The following is a 23,391-nucleotide window of genomic DNA, read 5'->3' on the forward strand; positions in this document are numbered from 1 at the left end:
TTGGCTGGGCACTGTGGCTCATGCCTGTAATCCCAGCACATTGGGAAGCCGAGGCAGGTGGATCACCTGAGGTCAAGAGTTCGAGACCAGCCTGGCCAACATGGGGAAACCCCATCTCTACTAAAATTACAAAAATTAGCCAAGCTGGTGGCGTGCACCTGTAATCCCAGCTACTTGGGAGGCTGAGGCAGGAGAATCGCTTGAACCCGGGAAGTGGAGGTTGCAGTGAGCCAAGATCACACCACTACACTGCAGTCTGGGCAACAAGAGTGAAACTCCATCTCAAAAAAAAAAAAAAAAAAGACCTTAGCTTTTCCTCTGAGAGCAGAAACTTTGGAGCGGCTTGAGTCAAGCAATGGCGTGATCTGCTTCATATCTTAACAGAGTCACCTTGGCTGCTCGGTCAGGGCAGGGGGACAAGTGTGGAGGCAGCAAAGCCAGTTTGGACGCTGTGGCCAACAACCATAAGCACGGCTGAGGTCACCTAGGGAGTGCTTGTGGATGAACAGGGAAGAGGCCCAAGACTGGACGTGGAGGTCTCCAATGTTTAGAGTCAGGGAAATGAAGGATACCAACAAAACTCACCTAAGAGAGGAGCAGTCGAAGAAGGAGAGGAACTGCTGAGCATGGGCTCTGGAAGCCACAGCTCCAGGAAGAGGAAGTGAACAGCTCTGTCAAAGGCTGCTGCTGGGTGGAGCTCCCTGAAGACAGAGAGTGAACCCTTGGTTTTTGCCATGTAGAGGTGAGTGGATGTGGTGGAAAACCTGCAGGGAGGTTAGAATCAGGGAGCTCTACCATTTTAGCCAAACTCACTACAGAAAACCTAGGCACTGCTAAGCAATTTACTCACCCCTTTGATCCTCAGCGGTCTCATTAGTAACACAGATGGAATGATTCCTACCTCAGGCTGGTGAGCTCTTAAAGAGACAATGTTAGGAGTATTCATTTGCTAGGATGGCCTTCACAAAATACAACCGACCTTAATTGCAAACATTTATTTTCTCACAGTTCCGGAGGGCTGGAAGTCCAAGATCGAGCTGCTGTGAGGGTTGGTTTCCGGTGAGGCCTTTCTTCCTAGCTCATAGACAGCCACCTTCTCTCTGTGTCCTCACATGGCTTTTCTTTTGTGTCCATGCCGAGAGAGAGGACTCTCTGAGGACTCTCCCTCTTCTTGTAAGGACACTAGTCCTATCAGACTAGGGCCCCACTCTTATGACCTCATTTAATTTAATTATGTCTGTAAAGGCCCCGGCTCCAAATATAGTCACATTGAGGATTATGGCTTCATAATCCTGTGACTCTGGGGAGAGGACACATTTCAGTCCATAACAAAGCCCTTAGTGTGTTTCAGTGCTCCAAACTGTTCATTCATACCTCGGTTATTCCATTATTATTGCCTATGATATTACCACTTCAGGGTTTTTGTTATTTTTTACAATATAGAGCACAACGTATAATAAACTACACATACGAATTCTCATTGAGAAATTACAGAAAATATATCTATCGCGTCTAACAAGGTTTAATTAGCATCTTGAAAAAAACAAAACAAAACAAAACAAACCTAAGTTTTTAAGGAAAAAGTTGGCCAATACTGCCATCTGTTGGAATTTTGGTCAAAGCTCATGCGTTGGACTTTACTTATTCTTTGTCAATATCTTTTCTTTCTTTCTTTCTTTCTTTTTTTCTGAGACGGAGCCTTGCTCTGTTACTGAGGCTGGAGTGCGGTGGCGCGATCTCGGCTCACTGCAACCTCCGCCTCCTAGGTTCAAGCGATTCTCCTGCCTTGGCCTCCTGAGTAGCTGGAATTACAGGCACGCGCCACCACGCCCGGCTAATTTTTGTATTTTTAGTAGAGACGGAGTTTCACCATGTTGGTCAGGCTGGTTTCGAACTCCTGACCTCGTGATCCGCCCACCTCGGCCTCCCAAAGTGCTGGAATTACAGGCGTGAGCCACCGCGCCCGGCCCTTTGTCAACATCTTATATGTTGCTGTGATTATTTTCTTCCCTAATAAGTGTAAAATTGGATGATTTTGTTTTCAGTTTAATCCTACAATAAGTATTCTAAGAAATACACAAAGATTCTACTATGACAGAATGAGTCTTTTCCTACTTGCGACATTCATTCTAAATTTCACAAATGCAAGTTGTGGAAAGAGAGACATTGATGGAAAAATTTCTACTTTTGGAGACAAATTCTCATTCGCATTAGTTTTATTTTTATTTCTCAATTATAAGTTATTTGGCGTTCTGGCTCACCTAATCCGTGAACCAAGAGGGTTACTTTCGGAAGCCTACTAATGGAAAATGAAAGTTTCAGATCTGAAGCTAGCAAATGCTCACTTGCTGATGATGAGGAACAAGTTCTATTATAATAGAGTTGGTTACAAGGCTATGCAGCAAGAAAAAGGTGCTCAGCTTTATGAGAGAAGTGCAACAGACATTGGAATGTGGTGGCCTTGATGATGCTGTTGTTAGGAGGCTCCATAGGCATTCTTTTTTTTTTTTTTTTTTTTGAGACGGAATCTCGCTCCGTCGCCCAGGCTGGAGTGCAGTGGCGCGATCTCAGCTCACTGCAAGCTCCACCTCCCGGATTCGCGCCATTCTCCTGCCTCAGCCTCCCGAGTAGCTGGGACTACAGGCACCCGCCACCGCGCCCGGCTAATTTTTTGTATTTTTAGTAGAGACAGGATTTCACCGTGTTAGCCAGGATGGTTTCGATCTCCTGACCTTGTGATCCGCCCGCCTTGGCCTCCCAAAGTGCTGGGATTACAGGCATGAGCCACCGCGCCCGGCCCCAATAGGCATTCTTATACTTTGATGGGAGTAGTGTAATATGGTATAGCTTCTTTGTGAAATCGATCCAAATAAATATGAGCACACCTTTGAACCTAGCGACTCCACTTGTTGGAATTTATCCTACAGATGGAGTTGCAAGTGTGCGAAATGATGGGTTTATATATCGTGCCTTTTTTTATAATAGCAAAGACCGGAAACAATGTAAATGCTATCAATAAGACACGTTTAAATAAATGATGGGTCAGTCGTATAAAGGAATAACATTCAGTCATTACAAGGAATGAGGCAGTTCTCTACGTACTCTACAGATTCATTTCCAAGACATATTGTTAAGGAAGAAAGCAAGGTGTAGTGCACTAGGTATGGTATACACATCTGTTAAGAATTGTGTTTTACTGTATTATAGCATATCTTATATGTTTAATAGAACATAACATATCTCATCAATATTTTGTAATTCATTTTTATAAAACTGCCTGTAAATAGAAAAATTTTATTATCTCTTTCATGTCTACAGCTTCTACATTTATGTCCCCTCTTACTTTTTTTTTTTTTTTTTTTGGAGAGACAGTGTCTCACTATGTTGCCTAGACCAGTTGCAAACTCCTGGGCTCAAGTGATCCTTCTGCCTCAGCCTCCCAAAGCGTTGGAACTACAGGTGTGAGCCAGCCCGCCTGGCCCCTCTTACATTCTTTTTTGTTTTTGTTGTTGTTGTTGTTGTTTTTTGAAGCAGAGTCTCCCTCTGTGGCCCAGGCTGGAGTGCAGTGGCTGGATCATGGCTCACTGCAACCTCCGCCTCCCAGGTTCAAGCCATTCTCCTGCCTCAGCTTCCTGAGTAGCTAGGACTGCAGGCATATGCCACCACGCCTGGCTAATTTTTTTTGTAATTTTAGTAGAGATGGGTTTTCACCATGTTGGCCAGGCTGGCCTCAAACTCCTGACCTCAAGTGATCTTCCTGCCTTGGCCTCCCAAAATGCTGGGATTACAGGCATGAGCCACTGGGCCGAGCCCCCTTACATTCTTAATATAGTTTATTTGTGTCCTTTCTTTTTTCACTTTTTCACTCTTGTTTATAGGTTTTTCAATTGTATTAGGCTTTTAAAAGAACTGCTTGTCTTTGTAATGCTCTATATTATAAATTTTAGTTGTATTTATTTACTTCTGCTCTTAAATTAATTTTTCATTTTTGATCTTTGAATTTATTTTGCTGTTGTTTTCTAATTCTAATTTGGATGACTAGCTAATTAAAAAAATTTTTTTCCCACTTCTTAAATGTCAGCATTTATAGGCTTTTGTGCTATGCATTTCACTCAAAGTAGATTTTGTGAAATGCCACAATATTTGACATGTGGCATTTTCACAATTGTCAATTCAAAATGTTTTCTAGTTTTCAATGTGACTTATTTTTTGATCCATGGCTTTACTTATAAGTGTATATTTAAAAATTTCCAAATATATCATTTGTTTTGACTATTACATTTTTCATTAAGGTATAACTGACAAATAAAAATTACATATGTTTAAAAAAGGAATTGTATTTTGCTGCAAGTAACAGTGAGCTTGTTATGGTGTTTAAGCTGTTTCAACTGCTAAAAAACAACAACAACAGAACAGATATGGACAGGGCCATGGCTTATAAGGGAACTCCATCATTCTCAGGACCTAATTTCCTCCATCTTGTTGCTCTGCCATCCCAAGTGGGCTGTTTCACAGTCCAAGAAGTCTGCTTAAGCTCCAGTCATCACGTCCACATCCCAGCCAGCAGAAAGGCAAAATATCTGACAAATGTTACATTCTAGTATCTTCCACTCCAGTATCGAAAACTTAGTTACATAGCCTGCATTATTAGCTAACAGAAAGGCTGAGAAATTCAGTTTTTTGCTGGACAGCAATGAGTAGCTTCAAATACATTTGGACGGCTGTTATAAAAAGAGTGAGGAGATCAGACGCAGTGGCTCACTCCTGTAATCCCATCACTTTGAGAGGCCAAGGTGAAAGGCTCCCTTAGGCCCAGGAGTTTGAGACCAGTCTGGGCAACATGGTGAAACTCTGTCTCTACAAAAATTTAAAAATTAGCCAGGTGGTGCGTGCCTGTAGTCCCAGCTACTCAGGAGGCTGAGGCAAGAGGTCAAGGCTGTGCTGAGCCTTTGTTCATGCCACTGCACTCCAGCCTGGGAGGCAGAGCAAAACCCCATATCAACAAAGAAAGAAAGTGGGAGAATGGATGTTGAGACAGGCAACTTGCTGTCTCTTTCATAGTATGCTAACATTTATGTGATGAGGAGAATATATAATCTGTATATGTTAAGAAAAGTTTGGGATGTCTAGAAATACACAAGTACCTAGTAACAGTATGTATAGGTGTTTTTGGGAAGATCTGATGACTAGGGGAAAGGGGAGGAAGAGAGACAAGCTTTGCAACTTACCATTTTGCCTTTTGAATTTTATATTATGGCCATGTATTTTTTACAGAAAAAAATTACATGCAAAAACTAGCATTTGATGTTAAGATTTTCCAACTGGATCTGCTTTGTGGCTAAAAGTTTCCCTCCCCTGTAGCTTGAATATATAGAACTAAAAGATATATATATATCTGTATATACAACTATATATATACAACTAAAAGGTGTACAATGCAATGTTTTGATATATGTCTATCTTGTGAGGTGAGATACCATAATCAAGCTAATTCAAATTCACACATCCATCACCTCACACAGTTACCATTTCTATGTGTGTGTGGTGAGAACATTTAAGCTTTTTTTTTTTTTTTTTTTTGAGATGGAGTCTTGTTCTATCTCTCAGGCTGGAGTGCAATGGCGTGATCTCGGCTCACTGCAACCTCCACCTCCCAGGTTCAAGCGATTCTTCTGCCTCAGCCTCCCGAGTAGCTGGGATTAAAGGCGTGCACCACCACGCATGGCTAATTTTTGTATTTTTAGTAGAGTCAGGATTTCGCCATGTTGGCCAGGCTGGTCTCGAACTCCTGACCTCAGGTAATCCACCCTCCTCGGCCTCCCAAAGTACTAGGATTACAGGCATGAGCCACCTTACCTGGCCACATTTAAGCTTTTTAACTAAAAGTTTCTTGGGAGAATAAAGTGGAGGGCAGTTAAAATCCCTCTAGTGGAAGAAAAGACCTGGACAATATGAGCTGTGTTCATTATGACCACTGGGAAGATGAGTTTCACCCTTCACATGACTATATGGTGAGAACATGTTTCTCAGCTGAGACAAGATTTCAGGAAAGTTTGCAAGAACCGAGAGAAAATGGAAGAAAATGAAATATTTGTTCTTCAGAGTCACCAGTTTTATTATATGCCTGGACTCTGTCACTTATGTCAATAAATTTACAAATGCAAAATACACATTTAATTCCAGCGTGGTAGCATACACCTGTAGTCCTAGATACTCAGGAGGGTGAGTATCTAGGACTACACGTGTGTGCTACCACGCTTGAACTCAGGAGTTCAAGGCCAGCCTGGACGACACAGGGAGACCCCCTCTCTAAATGTATATACACACATACACACACACACACACACACACACACACATTCAAACATTGGAATCAGATGTCCTGGACAAAATGCTCAAATCAGCTGAACACTTTGGAATGCTTAACTTTTCTTTTTTTTAGATGTTTATTTTTTGTTTTTTATTTTATTATTATTATACTTTAAGTTTTAGGGTACATGTGTGCAATGTGCAGGTTTGTTACATATGTATACATGTGCCATGCTGGTGTGTTGCACCCATTAACTCGTCATTTAGCATTAGGTATATCTCCAAATGCTATCCCTCCCCCCTCCCCCCCACCCCACAACAGTCCCCGGAGTGTGATGTTCCCTTTCCTGTGTCCATGTGTTCTCATTGTTCAATTCCCATTTATGAGTGAGAACATGCGGTGTTTGGTTTTTTGTCCTTGTGATAGTTTGCTGAGGATGATGGTTTCCAGTTTCATCCATGTCCCTACAAAGGACATGAACTCATCATTTTTTATGGCTGCATAGTATTCCATGGTGTATATGTGCCACATTTTCTTAATCCAGTCTATTGTTGTTGGACATTTGGGTTGGTTCCAAGTCTTTGCTATTGTGAATAGTGCCGCAATAAACATACGTGTGCATGTGTCTTTATAGCAGCATGATTTATAATCCTTTGGGTATATACCCAGTAATGGGATGGCTGGGTCAAATGGTATTTCTAGTTCTAGATCCCTGAGGAATCGCCACACTGACTTCCACAATGGTTGAACTAGTTTACAGTCCCACCAACAGTGTAAAAGTGTTCCTATTTCTCCACATCCTCTCCAGCACCTGTTGTTTCCTGACTTTTTAATGATCACCATTCTGACTGGTGTGAGATGGTATCTCATTGTGGTTTTGATTTGCATTTCTCTGATGGCCAGTGATGATGAGCATTTTTTCATGTGTTTTTTGGCTGCATAAATGTCTTCTTTTGAGAAGTGTCTGTTCATATCCTTTGCCCACTTTTTGATGGGGTTGTTTGTTTTTTTCTTGTAAATTTGTTTGAGTTCATTGTAGATTCTGGATATTAGCCCTTTGTCAGATGAGTAGGTTGCGAAAATTTTCTCCCATTTCATAGGTTGCCTGTTCACTCTGATGGTAGTTTCTTTTGCTGGAATGCTTAACTTTTCTTTCCTGCAAGAGGAAGACTGGGAGGTTGAGAGGTGTGCCCAGGGTGTCAGCTCAGTGCCTGGTAGAGGCAGGTCACATGAGCTTTGAGCCCTGGCCTGTGGATTGTGTTGTGCTTGGACTGGCCTGTTACGCCATCTGCTTGCTTCTGCCTGAAATTCCTGTAACGCAAGATAAAACCTCTCATTCTGCAATTTACCAATAAACCTTATAAAATCTGAGGCTAAGCCTTGTGAAATGGCAAACCCTAGAAAGCCAGAGAGCTGGCATGCGGTAGTTCAGCAGTGGCTGCAGGAAATAGAAGGAAAGGGAGTGAGGAGACAGGGTGCAAGCTGGAATGTGATCACAGGGGAGGGGGATCTCTGGACTGTGGGGGAATGACGGGCAGCTTGAGGCCCTGAGATGAAAGACACTCCCTTTAAGAAAAACGTCTGTGACTCAGAGCCACAAGGCGTGTCAGGAGAAAGTTCTGATGAAACTGCATTCCATTCCTGGAGGAATACGCATTGCCATTGAAGTACAAACTCTAAAATGATGTAGGATTAATAATTAAGGCAACACTAGTAGTGGATGGTGGCCCAGAGAGCTTTCCCTAGCTTTGTTAATTTTCTTCTCTCCACAGCTTACATAAGCAAATATTCACCCAAAGAGTAGAGAATGTTGAGACATTTAGCATTATGTGTTAGTCTGTTCTCACAGTGCTATAAAAAAAATACCTGAGACTGGGTAATATATGAAGAGAAGTTTAATTGACTCAGTTCTGTAGGCTGTACAGGAAGCGCGGCTGGGGAGGCCTCAGGACACTTGCAGTCATGGCACGGGGCAAAGGGGAAGCAAGCACATCTTCACATGGCAACAGGAGAGAGAGCAAAGGGGGAAGCACTACACACTTTTAAGCCACCAGATCTCATGAGAACTCACTCACTATCATGAGGACAGCAAGGGGGAAATTCTCCCCCATGAGCCAATCACCTCCCACCAGGTCCCTCCCCCAACATTAGGAATTACAATTTGCATGAGATTTGTGTGGCCACACGGAGCCAAACCATATCACATTGGTCAACCTATATAGTAATGTTTTTCTTAATCTAAATGTATACTAAGTTAGTGTTTTATCAATTTAAAAATACATCTTGAAAAGGATTTTGCAATTTACTTTTTTTTTTTTTTTTTGAGACAGAGTCTCACTCTTGTCCCCCAGGCTGGAGTATAGTAGCATGATCTTGGCTCACGCAATCTCTGCCTCCCAGGTTCAAGCAATTCTCCTGCCTCAGCCTCCTGAGTAGCTTGGATTACAGGCGCCTGCCACTACACCTGGCTAATTTTTTTGTATTTTTAGTAGAGACAGGGTTTCACCATGTTGGCCAGGCTGGTTTCAAACTCCTGACCTCAAGTGATCCGCCCACCTCGGCTTCCCAAAGTGCTAGGATTACATTAGGTGGCATGTGAGCCACCATGCCCAGCCCACAATTTCTTTTAAAACTAAACATATACAGTCGTCCATCAGTATCTGCAGGGGACTGGTTCCAGGTCCCCCTGCAAATACCAAAATCACAGATGCTCAGGAATCTGATATAAAGCAGGGTAGTATTTGCATATAACCCACACACATCCTCCTGTATACTTTAAATCATCTCTAGATTACTTATAATACCTAGTACAAGGTGAAGACTATGTAAACAGTTGTTATACTGTATTTAAAAAAATAATTTCCACTTTCATTTTAGATTCAGGTGGTACATATGCAGGTTTGTTATATAAGTGTATTGCATGATGCTGAGGTTTGGAGTTCAATTGATCCCATCACTCAGATAGTGAGCATAATTATACTGTATACAGTTTAGGAAATAATAACAAGAAAAAAGTCTATACATATTCCATGCAGACATGACCATCCTTTCCTCCCACCCCTTGATTTTTTATTGAATTCATGAATATTTGCTGAGTCCACGAATGTGGAACCCACGGATATGGAAGGCTGACTGCATCTGCATTATGACCTGGCAATTCCACACCTAGGTTACTCACCCAGGAGAAATAAAAGCATATGTCCTCAAAGAGGCTTGTTCAAAAATGTCCATAGCTTTATTCATAAATAACTGAAAGCTGAAAACAACCAATAGGAGAATGAATAAACTAACTGTGGTAAATTCAGACAATGAAATACTACACAATAAAAAAGGGAGGAACCGGCTGGGCGCGATGGCTCACACCTGTAATCCCAGCACATTGGGAGGCCAAGGTGGGTGGATCACCTGGGGTCAAGAGTTCGAGACCAGCCTGGCCAACATGGTGAAACCCCATCTCTACTAAAAATACAAAAATAGTCAGGTGTGGTGGCACGCACCTCCAATCCCAGCTACTAGAAAGGCTGAGGCAGGAGAATCGGCTTGAATCCAGGAGGCAGAGGTTGCAGTGAGCTGAGATTGTGCCACTGCACTCCAGCCTGGGTGACTCTGTCTCAAAAAAAAAAAATGGGGGGTGGGGGGAGGAACCATTGATACATACAACATCATGATGAATTCCAAAAATGTTGTACTGAATGGAAGAAGCCTTACACAAGAAAGCACATACTGTTTATATATTTATCATCCTAGAACAAGCAAAACTAATCTATGGACTAATCTAAGGTGGGGGCAGGGGAATCCAGAGAAAGGGTTACCTTTGGGAGTTGGGCCATGGGGTTGGGGACCAGCTGTGCAGGGGAGCTTTCAGGGCAGTCTTAAGGTACTGGATCTCGCCAGGGGTTTGCCTTGCTTGTATACATGGCCTTCCTTGCAACTTGCTGAATATAAACTGTGCATTTATTGTATTTAAATTTTACCTCAAAAGAAGAAGAAATCAACCAACATTGAACTCTAATAAAAGATATGCATGTTGGAACATATGGGGAGAAGTGTATTGCTGACTGCAACATACTTAGAAATGCATTAAAAAGACAAGATGCTTTGGGAGGCCAAGGCGGGTGGATCACCTGAGGTCAGGAGTTCAATACCAGGCTGGCCAACATGATGAGACCCCGTCTCTACTAAAAATACAAAAATTAGCCGGGCATGGTGGTGCACACCTGTAATCCCAGCTACTCAAAAGGCTGAGGCAGGAGAGTCACTTGAGCCCGGGAGGGAGAGGTTGCAGTGAGCCGAGATCATGCCACTGCACTCCAGCCTGGGCAACAGAGTGAGTCTCAAAAAAAAAAAAAAAAAGACAAGATGGATTGGTGGGTGGATAAACAGCTGGATAAATGGATAAACAGTAAATGAAGGACAGAAGGATGTTTATTGTTGAATCCAGCTGGTGAGCATATGAGTGTTCACCATACAGTTTCTTCAATTCTGAGCTTTGCTTAAAAGGTTTTATAATAAAATGTTGAAAAAAATTGATCTTGAATTAGAATTAGGAGTTCTAACAAAGAGCTTCTGCTATAACTTACATATTTCTGTAGGAGGTATTCCCATGAAGTTGGGGCAGTGGGAAGGCAGAGAAGTTGCAAGGAGAAAAATCTGTCAGTAATGGAAGGCTCTTATATTGCATTCGTTTCCCAAACACCGGCATATCATAGAGCTTCAATAAAAGCTTTTTGAATGAATGAAATGAATAAGACATTCCTCAACCAATGACTGCAGAAACTATAAAGGAATGATTCTGACATGAATATTACAGAAAACTCCATGAGGGTATATACTTAGGCCAAAGAATAAACAAGTGTCTGAAATTATCAGACTTTAATACTCATTCCAGTGAATGTTTCTAAAGGAACAAAGGGATGAAAAAGAGAAATTTAAAGTCATATCTAAGACTAGCTTTTTGACTTGACATGTGACTCAGCCACTTTTGTATTACCACTGCCATCTTTGAATTAACACTGGAGAGGTATCTAGAAGAACAATTGTGTTTTTCTCAGAGGATGGAGGAAATGAGCATGACTCTTCCCCAAAATGCATTACTTCTCAAAAACTTAAAGGGCTATTATCTTTTATAGGTTTTTGTTTTTGTTTTTGTTTTTGTTTTTGAGACGGAGTCTCACCCTGTCGCCCAGGCTGGAGTGCAGTGGCGCCATCTCGGTTCACTGCAACCTCCGCCTCCCGGGTTCAAGTGATTCTTCTGCCTCAGCGTCCCGAGTAGCTGGGACTACGGGCCCCCCTAATCTTTTTTGCAGTTTTTGAAAATTTCTTTCACCTGTAGTACATGCAGACCCTGTCTCCATTGATTTTCCTTGGCCTGTTCTTTTTTTTGACAATCTCACTCCATTGCCCAGGCTGGAGTGCAGTAGCATGAACTTGGCTCACTGCAACCTCCACTTCCCAGATTCAAGCGATTCTCGTGACTTAGCCACCTGAGTAGCTGGGACTACAAGTGTGCGCCACCATGCCTGGCTAACTTTTGTATTTTTAGTAGAGATGGGGTTTCACCATATTGACCAGGCTGGTCTCGAACTCCTGACCTCGTGATCCACCCACCTCGGCCTCCCAAAGTGCTGGGATTACAGGCATGAGCCACCACACCCGGCCTCTTTTATAGGTTTCTATGTAAGTAACATAAAGACTCTGCCAAGCAGTTAAAGCTCTTTAATTGTTCGCCATTCTGGGCACTTAGGGTTGTGTTCTTTCTTGGTTTTGGAATAGCTTATGCTTGCCTCTTTAATAACAGAGTAGAATTCTACTGTATAAGAGATCCTGGGCCGGGCGCAGTGGCTCATGCCTGTAATCCCAGCACTTTGGGAGGCCAAGGTGGGCGGATCATGAGGTCAGGAGTTTGAGACCAGCCTGCTCAATATGGTGAAACCCCATCTCTACTAAAAATACAAAAAGTTAGCCAGGCATGGTGGTGCATGCCTGTAATCCCAGCTACTTGGGAGGCTGAGGCAGGAGAATCGCTTGAACCTGGGAGGCAGAGGTTGCAGTGAGCCAAGATCGTGCCATTGCTCTCCAGCCGGGAGACAAGAGTGAAACTCTGTCTCAAAAGAAAAAGAGAGATCCTGGGGGACAAGGGTGACACCCTTTACCAGGACAAGAGGCGTATTCAGGGACAGTGGGCTGGGGTAACTCAGAAAATCAAGATGAAATTTTTTTCCCCAGAAAAATCTCAAATTTTTCTTTGTTTTAACTGATTTCCGGTTTGACACTCCACAAGCAAAATTAATTTTTAGGAACTTCTTAAGTTTAAGGACTATGTATTAGCACTGACCATGTGTCCCGCATTTTTGATGTATCGAGAAACAAGAGGGGCTCAGCTGTTTCTTGTCTGTCTTCACAATCAAGGCCACATACTTTTTCCTGCCTTTTTAAAACAGTAAGCTCAATCAGAAAAGCTGAAAAATAGCACACAAACAGCCAAATACCCCTCACATGGATTTAACAACTGTTATTATTTCATCATGTTTGCTTATCTCTTGATAGGTAGGTAGGTAGATAAATAGACAGCAGATACCATATTTTTTTCCTAAGCCATTTGAAAGTAAGTTGCAGATGATATGATGTATCATGCTGACACACTTCAGAATGCATCCCCTCAAAATATATATCAAGGCTAGATTTTGAAGAGAGAAGTGGTGATGCTTTTTTTTTCTTTTTTCTTTTTTTAAGCTTGACTGGGTCATTGAGAGAGACTATGTTCTGGGCATCATATTGAAAGAAGGTAGGTTGAAATTCAGGTAGTTTTGGAGCCTGCAAGTTTTTTGTATTTTTGTGTTTTTGAGACAGGGTCTTGCTCTGTCCCCCAGGCTGGTGTGCATTGGTGTGATCACCAGTCACAGCAGCCTTGACCTCTGGGGCCCAAGCCATCCTCCCACCTCCGCCTCTGGAGTAGCTGAACTACAGGCATGCACCACCATGCCCAGCTAATATCAGCCTGCAGTTTTGACTTGGACTTGGATTTTATAACTGGCTCAACAAAATAATATCCACTGTTAGTCTGTTTGGGCTACTATGGCAAAAATACCTGAAACTGGGTGTCTTTTAAACAGAAATTTATTTCTCACAGTTCTGAAGGCTGGGAAGTCCAAGATCAATACCTCAGCTGACTCAGTGTCTGATGAGGGCCTGTTTCCCGGTTCATAGACAGCCATCTTCTCCCTGTGTCCTCACATGGTGGAAGGGGCAAGGGAGCTCTCTGCAGTCTCTCTGTAAGGGCACTAATCCCACTCACAAGTGCTCCACCCTCATGTCCTAGTCACCTCCCAAAGGCCCCATCTGCTAATACCATCACCTTGGGGATTAGAATACCAGTGTATGAATTTGGAGGGGAGATAAGCATTCAGTCCATTGCACCCTTATTTCCAAGGCCCAGGGATAACGCTGAGCTCCTCTGTGGGTGAAGCACATTCAGCTATAAAACAGTATCTTAAGATTTTCTTCTCGAGTTAGATTTGGTACATAGACAATGACCTTTAACTATTTGTATCTATGCAGCTTTTACTTCCACCTCCTCAACCCACTGTCTACAATTCTCACATAGAATTAAGAATAACTTTGCATAGCAGATAATTGGCTGAGCATGCGGTATTCTTCTGACCCATTCAAGTGAATAAAATACTGTATAGGAACACTGTCACAATTTAAATGAAATTAAATTTCTTGCCCCTTTTCCTCCCCCGACCATTTAGTCTTTGGGTAGCAACAGAGATCACTAACATGATATAACAATTAATGTAGTTTTGTTTCAGGGCATTAATTTGATACAAATTGTAATTCTGTTGTCATCAGTTCTGTAAATTGCTTTACTGTAATTACACCAAGTATTTGATCAAATACTGCCAATATTTCCATCTGTTTAGTGTATGGTATTATGATTTCAAAACTTATTCTAGATTTAGTCCATATTTTTTAGAATGTCTCTTTCTCTATAAAAGTCGATGCAGAAATAATAATATTTTGAGATAAAAACATAAAGGCATCTTCTAGTTAATATAACAGATTTTAGTCACATTTATATTCTTTAATGTTCAATGTATGTATCCACTACATGAGAAACTCAAGACACAAACAAAATGGTTATATTTACTGCAACACTAAGCAATATGGAACATTAAAAAGAGTATGCATTCATAAACAAGAGAAAAGATGGTATAGCAACATAAAATTTAGAAGAACATTATAGCTGGACTGTATAGGAAGAGCTTGACTGATTTCTTTCCACAATGCATTTTCATCAAAACTCATACATATTCAGAGATACAAATAGCATACCAGTGAATTCAATGAACTGCCACTGAAACCAAAACATTATTTCCTAGCATCTGTTTGTGGGAATTATGTAAAATACTTAATGCAATGCGTTTTCATTGCAATCCTATTTTTGTTTCCCAAGCAGTGAATTTTCATTTAAACCAATATGTTTACCTGAGACCCACATGCATGCATTTATTGGAACTGAAATACAGCTACAGATACAGGCAACACGTCTGAGGCCAAACCAATGCATTTTGATGGAACTCAGCCAATTTTCCACAACATGTGTTCTGATTCTCTAGGGATGTAAAGCCCCATATAATGGTAAATGCACTGAATTGTGATGACAAGGAGGGGAAACTGATGTCTGGATTGTAAAGAAATACAAGAGCCTCAGCTCCCTGGAAACCTTGCCACCATAAGCGTGCTTCAGGGACCAGCAGCATTGGTGTCACCTGGGGAGCTTGCCAGAAAGACAGAATCTCAGGCCCCACTCTAGACCTACTGATTCAGAATCCAAATTTTAACAAGATCTCCAAGCGATTTGTTTCCACAGTAAAATTTGAACACCAGTGTTTTAAAGCAAACTCCTAAATGGTCGTAGTTAACTTTAGGGTAATACTCAAAGTTTTCTGAGATGGAAAGCACAGCATGGTGACTACAGTTAATAAAAATGTATTATATATTTGATGAATATGTTAATTCATCAAGTTAATTACTACAAATTGGTCGTAATAATCCTTTCACAGTGTATACTTATATCAAAACATCACATTGTGCACCTTGAATATATGTACTTGTTATTTGTCAATTATACCTCAATGAACCAGAAAAACAGTTTTCTGTGGCAAGCACTTTTCTCCAGTGGACAGAGAGTTCGGTAAAAACAAAAGTTGAAACTAGCTTGCTTTATATGCAAAAGCAACCCCAACCCCTTTTTCTTTTATAGGACATGTGATACATGAATTTATTTTTCTTGTGAACACTCAAAGAATTCAGAAGTCTGCTGAGCATTCTCTTCATTTTTATTAATTAATTAATTTCTTTTAGAAATGGAGTGTCACTCGGTTGCCTAGGCTGGAGTGCAGTGACACAATCATAGCTCACTGTAGCCTCAAACTCCTGGGCTCAAGCAATCCTCCTGCCTCAGCCTCCCAAGTAGCTAGGATGACAGGACTCTGTGCACCATCACACCTGGCTAATATTTTAATTTTTTGTAGGGGCAGGGTTTTACTATGTTACCCAGGCTAGTCTCGAACTCCTGACCTCAAGCAATTATCCTGCCTCGGCCTCCCAAAGTGCTGGGATTATAGGCATGAGCCACATGCCTGGACCTTCTTTTACCAAAGTTACTCACCATCAATACTTTCACTTCCCTTTAGTTTCTTTTCTATGAATTTATGTACATATTATATATATGCAAACATTTAAAAAACATAAGTGGGATATATTAGTATATTGTTACATATTATATACATATTATCTTTTTCATTTATCTACATGTTCCTGAGATCTTCCTTTGTCTGTCTCTGCTGGTCAACTTCAATCTATAACCAACCGCATGGTCCTCTGCAGTATGGACGCACCATAATTTCTATAGCCAGCTTCCTATTTATGGACATTTGTATTATTTTTATTTTTGCTTCTATTATAAACAATGCCATAGGACTATAAGATTCTGACCCTCCCTAAACTGCTCCTAAGATCAGTGCTTGAGATATTTTGCAGACCCTGCCCTTGATAGATCAGCTGGCCCCACCCAGATAATAAACTGGCTCACGTGATCTTGTGGCCCCCACCCAGGCACTGACTGAACACAACAAGACAGCTCTACTCCCTATGATTTCATCTCTGACGAGTCAGCACTCCTGGCTCACTGGCTTCCCCCCACCCACCAAGTTGTCCTTAAAAACTCTGCTCCCCGAATGCTTGGGGAGACTAATTTGAGTAATAATCAAACTCCGGTCTCCTGCAAAAATAAAAAATAAAAAATAAAAATAAAAAATAAACTATGCCATATGAACATTCTTGAACATCTATCTTTTTGAGAATTTCTTTAGATTATATTCCCAGAAATGGAATTTTAGGGACAAGAGAGAGAGAAAAGCATATGGTAATAGACTCACACTCAGTAGTAATCAAATGTAAATTAAACAATAGAGCCCTTTCCCTTCTTCAGGTTGGTAAAAATGAAAAAGAATGATGCACTTGTGGTAGGTGTATGAATTGGTAAAGCCTTCTAGGAAGAAAGTTTAGCAATAGCCAATCAAAAGCTTTGATGTTCAGGAAGGTGAGGTGCAGGCTGCTTCCAGGGCTGGTGGGGTTTGCCTCAGAGGGGAGGGTGTGGAGCCCCAGAAGGCCTGAGTCCCATGCCTTACAGCTCACAAACAAACCTCCTTCATTCCATGGGACACTTCCTTTAGGCAGGCAAGCCCCAGAGGGATAGTGAGAACTTGCTCCAGTGTCAGCAACCCCATGGCACCCACACTTCCACCTCCTCTTCCGCGGGCTCCTTGACATCGGGGTTAGCCTGTAGCCCGCCTCTTTCTCCCGTCAGAGTGGCTTTACTTGAGTTGTCCTACTGCCCTTCCCAGCACCTGGCCTTAATTGGGGCTGCTCTGGGCCACTTTGCCAGGGATACTGAAGTTGATTTGTAGGGAACAGGGATTGAGTGACTGGGCCCTACCTCCGCTCCCCAAAAACAATGTCCTGTTCTCATGTGCATGGCCCACCTCCTCCCCAGGACCTGGGTCCCTATGCTGAACACTGAGGTGGCTTTTGCTCAGCTAGTCTCCAAGACAGCACGAGCCTATTTTGCCTATATTGGTAAGAGTAATGGAGCTGTTCATTCCAGTTATCTTTCACTGGACTGAAAGGATTGGCTTAAAAAATTACTGTACCCTACCACGATATTGAAAAATATATATTTCATCTTCCACCTTGTTTCCCTGTGTACAACTCCTAAATTCCTTGGAATCTCCAAAGTGATGTCTTTTTTGTGTGCTGATGAGTTGACAGATGGCCGGCAGCCCATCGGTAGCTTCAGAACGGAGACCGGTCATGAGAAAGGCTAAGGCATGGTTAGAGGGTTGGGGCTTTCAGCCTCATCCCCCAACCTCTGGGAAGGGAAGAGGGGCTGAAGTAAAGTTGATCACCAATGACCAACAGTTTAATCAATCATGCCTACATAATAAAGCCTCCATCAAAGCCCAAAAGAACTGTGTTTGGAGACCTTCTGGGTAGCTGACCACGTGGAGGTTCCTGGAGGGTGTGGTGCTTGGGAAGGACATGGAAACTGCTTCTGCCTTCCCCCATACTTTACCCTACGCATCTATTAATCTTTATCCTTTGTAATATCCTTTATAATAAATCGGTGTTTCCCTGAGTTCTGTGAGCTGCTCTAGCATATTAATCAAACCCAAGGAAAGGCCACAGGAGGGGGCCATAGGACCCCTGATTTATAGCCAGTCAGTCAGATGCACAGATAAAACAACCTGGAGCTTGCAAATGGCATCAGGAGTGAGGGGTGGTCTTGGGGACTGAGTCCTCAACCTGTGCCTTCTTACACTATCTCTAGGTAGCTAGTGTCTGAATTGAATTGAATTGGAAGAGTCTTGGCTGGAGTCCACAGAAGAATTGTTTGCTTCTTGGTATGTGGGGAAAAAAAAAACCCACACGTGCAGGCACAGAAGTCTTCTGTGTTGGGTGAGAGAATAGAAGAAACACGTTCAGTCTGTATTTTTTTCCTCTCAGGTCTGCTGTGCTGAGACTCATGGCAAACCCCAGGGGCCACCTATGATGTGCCAGACACATAAGCCCCTCCCTCACAGGCGTGGGTGCAGCTGGGGCCGACCGCATTCCAAGGAGCATTTCCTCTGAAAGCCAGGCCAAGTGCCCGCTCTCCAGCGTGAGTCAAGCAGTGCCATGCCTCCCACACCCCTTGCATCACATCTCTGGGAATGCACAGACCTTGCTGTTACGCTCTCTCTTCCCACCCTTTATGGGTGTTTTCTTTAAGTGGCAGAAGGAAGTGGGCATGGGTTGGGAGAGGACCATGAATTCTAGTTTCTGCCATACTGCGGGTGGATTTGGGGAAGAAGAGAGTCTCCTTTCTGGCCCACACCACAGGGACATTCAGAAGCAGTTGTTAAAGGGGGAGCAGCATTGGCTGGGCCCAGGGAAGGACAAGTAGATGATTGTATGAAGCCAGGCATGAGAGCAGTTGGAATAAGTTTTTTCACCCATAAATTTATGGTGAGCCTTGTCTATATTGTTAATGGCATATTCTTGTGAAACAGACCCACATACTTCTGAAAAGCACGCCCTTGTTCCCTGCTCAGCTAACTCTGTCTGATCTCCTGACATATATATTTGGCAATTTGGAATTCTAAGCAGAGTTCAAAATTCTAGGCCAAGACTGGGATTTGGAAGAGAAGGGGCCAATTCCAGAGCAAGGGGAAGAATAAAATCTCTCCACTGTGGACACTGAAATGAGACTGATAATGACCTATTTATTATCCATCTAGGGCAGACCCCACAGGCAGGGGTCATGCATGGGGGAGAGTTCAAAACCTAGTTCATCAGGTTCTTCCCTCCAGGATTTTGGTCTAGGCAACATCAGATGAAAACGAACACTAAGGGCAATCCTGAAGAACCAAAAGAAACTGCCAATGGACAGGTATAAAAGTGTGTGTGTGCACCTGTGTGTGCGCACCTGTGTGTGTGCGCATCTGTGTGTGTGTGCACCTGTGTGCGCACCTGTGTGTTTGCACCTGTGTGTGCGCGCACCTGTGTGTGCGCGCGCACCTGTGTGTGCACCTGTGTGTGTGTGTGCACGTGCTGACATTCAAGGCAACAGCAGGGCTTCTTTACTACTAATCAACCTTTTTCTTCTCTGTTGGCCATGCCCTTCTGTATGGCTCAGCAAACGTGCAAAGGAAGGAATAGTGGGAGTTGGAGAGGAAGAAGGCAAAACCTGGTCTATGTGTGGCTCTGAGGTTTTTGTTTTTTAAAATGTAATCCACTAAATTCACCTCTGGGACCATGTGAAATGTGACTCAGGAATAGGAAAATGACTTTAGCTCAGGAAATGCCACTGTCTTCCTAGAAATAGCTTTGGCTCAAGTGAAAAAGAGATGGGCGGGCCAGGCGTGGTGGCTTACACCTGTAATCCCAGCACTTTGGGAGGCCGAGGCGGGCGGATCATTTCAGGTCAGGAATTTGAGACCAGCCTGGCTGACATGGTGAAACCCAGTCGCTACTAAAAATTCCAAAAATTAGCTGGGCATCGTGGCGGGCACCTGTAGTCCCGGCTACTCAGGAGGCTGAGTCTGGAGAATCGCTTGAACCCAGAAGATGGAGGCTGCAGTGAGCCGAGATCGTGCCACTGCACTCCAGCCTGGGCGACAGAGCGAGACTCCATCTTAAAAAAAAAAAAGAAAAGAAAGAAAAAGAAATGGGCAAGACAAAACCAAGTTTAAGAATGCAAGTTTATTACTTATGAAATTATAGATTGCAGGAACCAGAGACTTAAGTTTCTCCCGGCAGTAGTGTATATTATCAGGATGAGGTAAGGAACACCAGACCAACAGGGCAGACAGGTCTGATGAAGGAAAAGGACTTGAAGGTCATTCTGAATCCAGTGGAGCTCTAAGTAGGTCAACTTTTGGCCTCCTCAGACCAACATCCATTTGTGGTGACTCAAGACCAATTTCTACCTCAGGGTCAGGCTGGTTTGGTCAACCACCTCCAGTATGGCTGACTTAGTTTTCAGATTCAGCCACAAGGATCACATTGAGGAGTCTTTTTTTCAGAGACAGGGTCTTGCCCTGTTGCCCAGGCTGGAGTGCAGTGGTACAATCATAACTCACTGCAGCCTCCACCTCTTGGGCTCAAGCAATCCTCCTGCCTCAGCCTCCTGAGTAGCTGGGACTACAGACACACACCACCATGCCCAGCTATTTATTTTTGTAGAAATGGGTCTTGCTATGTTGCCCAGGCTGGTCTCCAACTCCTGATCCTCCCATCTTGGCCTCCCAAAGCGCTGGGATTACAGGCATGAGCCACCGTGCCCAGCTGATCTTGAGTAGTAGTTCTTTCTTTGCTCTGAAGCCCCATGGCTTCATTTGAATGTATGACTAAGCCCCTGTTAATGGTAACCAGTGAAATGAATTATTATTATTTTTATTTTTTTTGAGGCAGAATCTTGCTCTGTCGCCCAGGCTGGAGTGCAGTGGCACTACCTCAGCTCACTGCAACCTCTGCCTCCTGGGTTCAAGCGATTCTCCTGCCTCAGCCTCCCGAGTAGCTGAGATTACAGGTGCCAGCCACCACGCCTGGCTAATTTTTTCTATTTTTAGTAGAGATGGGGTTTCACCACATTGGCCAGGCTAGTCTCGATCTCCTGACCTCGTGATCCTCCCACCTCGGCCTCCCCAAAGTGCTGGGATTACAGGCATGAGCCACCGAGCTTGGATAGTGAAATGAATTATTAAACATTATTAACCTTGGTATTGATATATCAAAATTAATTTACTAAAGAGTGTTGTGGCCCACACCTGTAATCCCAGCACTTTGGGAGGCCAAGGTGAGAGGATTTCTTGAGCCCAGGAGTTCAAGACCAGCCTGGGCAACAAGGCCAGACCCCATCCCTACAAAAAATTTTTTTAAAAAAATAGCCACCAGGTATGGTGGCACATGCCTGTGGTCTCAACTGCTTGGGAGGCTGAGGCAGGAGGAATGTTTGAGCCCAGAAGGTCGGGGCTGCAGCAGTGAGCTGTGATCACACCACTGCATTCCAGCTTGGGTAACAGAGTGAGATCTTTTCTCAAAAAAAAAAAAAAAAAAAAGATTTGGAATCAATATCCTAGCAAGACTCTGGGTTGCAACTTTGTAAATCTTCTGCTGTGCACGTTTGTTGTTGTTGTTGAGACACAGTCTCACTCTGTTGCCCAGGCTGGAGTGCAGTGGCACAATCATTGCTCACTGAAACCTCGACCTCCTGTGCTCAAGCATTCCTCCCGCGTCAGCCTCCCAAGTCTCTGGGACTATAGGCGTGCACCACCACGCCTGGCTAATTAAATAAAAAATTGGGGGTGCCAGGCGCGGTGGCTCACGCCTATAATCCCAGCACTTTGGGAGGGCGAGGAGGGTGGATCACGAGGTCAAGAGATTGAGACCATTCTGGCCAACCTGGTGAAATCCAGTCTCTACTAAAATTACAAAAATTAGCCGGGCGTGGTGGTGCATGCCTGTAGTCCCAGCTACTCGGGAGGCTGAGGCAGGAGAATCACTTGAAGCCGGGAGGCAGAGGTTGCAGTGAGCCGATATTGTGCCACTGCACTCCAGCCTGGCGACAGAGCAAGACTCCGTCTCAGAAAAAGAAAAAAAAATTTTTTTTTTTTTGTAGAAACAGAGTCTTTCTATGTTGCCCAGGCTGATCGCAAACTCCTGGGCTCAAGCGATCCTCTCACCTCCCAAAGTGCTGGGATTACAGGCCTGAGCCACCTTCCCCAGCCCTATGCACATTTTCACAAAGATATTTTGAACCCTAGCAGTGGGAAAGGATACTTTTTGACTGGTGACATCCCAGAGCTACCTTGAGTTCTTGTGGTTTTCAATGGATATTGCTGATTTTTGTTTAAATTTTGGTCAAATTTGTTTACATTAAAGGAGCATAGTTTTGTGTTTATTTCGGTTGGCTTGGCGACATTGTCTTAAACATGGTATGATACACATAAGCCTATAATTTTTTTTAATTAAGTGAAGTAAAAGCCTGACATTAACACTTTGTGTAGGTTTATGTAAGTAATTTATTCCTGAAACTAATGCCTCTTCAAATGGAGGGTTTTGTTTGTTTGTTTATGGAAATTTTAAGTAATTTTCAGTGCCTGAGAATGTTCTCCATAAAACCTGTAACAAAACACATAATAATGGTTCCAATGAAAATAGTTATCTTAAAGTTGGATTGGATTTGAAATTCTAAATACCCTATGACTAGGGTATCAAAATTTAAGGTTTGGTCAAATGTAACTTTTTAGGTGTCTTGTGTATGGTACAAGTTTGAAAGTGTTTATGTGCACTACCTGTTCCATTCATCATATCTACCCATATCTGTATCATTTAAAATGAATAATTTTAGGTTTATTAAAAAGTAACACTTCAAGCAAGCAAATGGAAATTATTTTGCAGTAACTACAAATAATAGAGAAGTATTATCATAGAGTTGTGGGCCATGACCTAGTGGGTTGTTTGTCACTGTTTATTTTCTGCCATTTCCTAGGGGTGAATTGTATCCTATACTGTTTACAGCCTCATCTCCAACTTTTGCAGAGTCAAGAATTTAAAAGCAGCAGGGCCTGGTGGCCCATGCCTGTAACCCCAATATTTTGGGAGGCCACAGCGGGAGGATCACTTGAGGCCAGGAGTTCCAGACCCCCCTGGGCAACATGATGAGACCACATCTCTACAAAAAAATTAGCTGGGCATGCTGGCATGTGCCTGTAGTCCCAGCTCCTCAAGAGGCTGAGGTGGGAGGATCACTTGAGCCCAGGAGGTCAAGGCTGCAGTGAGCTATGATCACACCAATGCACTCTAGCCTGGGGACACAGTGAGACCCTGTCTCAAAAAAAAAAAAAAAAAAAAAAAGAGGAATTTAAAAGCGTTTACTACTATCTAGTGTACTATATATTTATTATTAGTTTATTTTTGGTCTCCCTCACCAGAATGTAGGCTCCTTAAAGGCAGTAGTGTTGCATATAATAGGGA

At 43.0% G+C, this 23,391-nt stretch overlaps 2 long non-coding RNA genes across 2 annotated transcripts in view; one reads left to right on the plus strand and one right to left on the minus strand.

Annotated features, from left to right (window-relative positions):
* Positions 1-23,391, minus strand: part of LOC101130984 (uncharacterized) — a 48,491-nt gene that overhangs the window by 4,417 nt on the left and 20,683 nt on the right. The window lies entirely within an intron of this gene.
* Positions 637-23,252, plus strand: LOC109027214 (uncharacterized). Its single transcript, XR_002006321.2, has 4 exons — positions 637-742; positions 18,379-18,532; positions 19,224-19,303; positions 22,907-23,252. It is a non-coding gene; the product is annotated as an uncharacterized lncRNA (long non-coding RNA).

Source organism: Gorilla gorilla, chromosome 5 (genome assembly GCF_029281585.2).
Source record: "Gorilla gorilla gorilla isolate KB3781 chromosome 5, NHGRI_mGorGor1-v2.1_pri, whole genome shotgun sequence".
NCBI lineage: Eukaryota > Metazoa > Chordata > Mammalia > Primates > Hominidae > Gorilla > Gorilla gorilla.